Source organism: Sinocyclocheilus rhinocerous, unplaced genomic scaffold, assembly GCF_001515625.1.
Source record: "Sinocyclocheilus rhinocerous isolate Xijiao unplaced genomic scaffold, SAMN03320098_v1.1 scaffold683, whole genome shotgun sequence".
Classification (NCBI taxonomy): domain Eukaryota; kingdom Metazoa; phylum Chordata; class Actinopteri; order Cypriniformes; family Cyprinidae; genus Sinocyclocheilus; species Sinocyclocheilus rhinocerous.
This window is the reverse complement of record NW_015642819.1, coordinates 1,080,766-1,082,632: the sequence shown is the minus strand read 5'-3', so window position 1 is coordinate 1,082,632 and position 1,867 is coordinate 1,080,766.

Here is a 1,867-nt window from a genome sequence, read left to right as displayed (position 1 = left end):
TCACCTGTATAATACATTAGAGGCTCTATTTTCAGAGCCAATTCATCAACACTCTCCAGATCTTGCGATCTGTTGAATATTTTAGCTATGCATTTTTATCTCTTTTAAAGGTCATCTACATTACATTTACATTTGTTTTTCAGTTTAATAAATTTATTAAAGGTTCCAAAATCAAACTAGTTTTGATGATGTTTAGAGTCCGTTCATCTAACCATATATTAGGCCTTTAGAGTAATTTTTGTTTAGAAAAAAAAAAAAAAGACTGACAGCTGATACAGTATGACTTTTTGCACTTAAAATTGTTAACCCATTCTAAATCTAAACCTTCGGTTATCTTTTTTCATGTTTTGTACTGTTCAGACTTTAGCCTGAAAACCTGTTTATTTAGACTCTACATTTGTAAACTCTGGGTTAACATTCTTTTTTGGATATTTGTCGATATTGATTGGAGGAACACAGCCTGCGCTTCGTTTAAATATCGACTCGTCTCGTTCCTCAATGTACCATCCACTCTGTCCGGAATAGGCTTTTTGTAAGAATAATTTGGTTTATTCTGCAATGTTATCAATGCATTTTCCATTCATTTCTGTTTGAACTTTGTATTTTTCCCTCAAACGTTGAAATTAAATACAATGCGAGAGTTCCTGTGACTGTACTAAACTCACAAATATTTAATGAAGCAGGCGCTATTCAGGGTTATGATTGGTTATTTGTTGCTAAACAACCTGTTATAGAGAGCAGCAGTCAAAATAAAAATCCCAATTTATTTTCTCCATGGGGAACTGATTTTTAATGATTTTAACATATGAACTGCTAAAAACAGATCTACTGTGAGGTTGTTAATTGATGGCATTTGGTGGTATGTTGTTAACCTCATGTATCAGCATATATGAGATGCCTTTGTCGTTTATTGGTGGAATTTCTAGTGAAAAACTACATTACCCATGATTCTTCCACCAGAAATGTCCACCAATCAGAGAATCACTAGAAGAAAATTGCACCAAAAAGACCCCTTATAGTCTTATATTACTCCAATTTTTAAAAATTTGATTGTAGTTGCGATTGTAGTTCTTGTTCTCACGAAAGCTGTCTGGTACCTTTGCCTTTTTGTCCGATTTTCAACTACTTTTTTATTCAAATCAAAGTTTGTAATGTTCTGAATCACCTGATAGGTTTCATAGCTTATAATTCTTTAACGAGAACTAAAAATCCCCTTTGGAAACCAAGGGGACTAAAAAAAAAGTGGACGGGCACTGCTGCACTCCTTGAAACGGTATTTGCTCCAGGTTTCATAACCCACTGCTAAATCCCTTCTAAAGTAAAAGTGCAATACTTTTCATTGCCTGGGGTTAAAAGCAGGTTTAAAACGATGATAACCCGGGGTAAAGCTAGAAACAGCTCCATTATAGCCTACCAACACAAGCATCAGGTCTTACAAAATGAATTAATCTAGTCCAAAAGTAGAAAAATGTTTTTCAATGTGAAGTATAGTCGCCCCAATTTATCTGTGTTATCTGCCGGTTACAATGTCATTTGTTGTATATAGTCATCTGTAATTCAAAACACAATGTTGACTTTTTAATCCTTTGCAATCACAAGCATTGTTTTGTACTTATTTTTTTTATTATTATTTCTTTTCTTTTTCTTTTATCCTTGTTGTAATGTAAAATTTTATAAAAAATAAAAGTAAAACCAAGTCTATGCTGATTTCACCTTTAAAAAAAGTTGTGCCTGTCATGCTTACCACTAGAGAGCAGCACATACACATTAATGTCATTCAGAGCTGTTAGCACAGGGGTGTCCAAACTACGGCCCGCGGGCCAAATGCGGCCCGTGGATGAATTTTAAGCGGCCCGCAGCTGTCTTA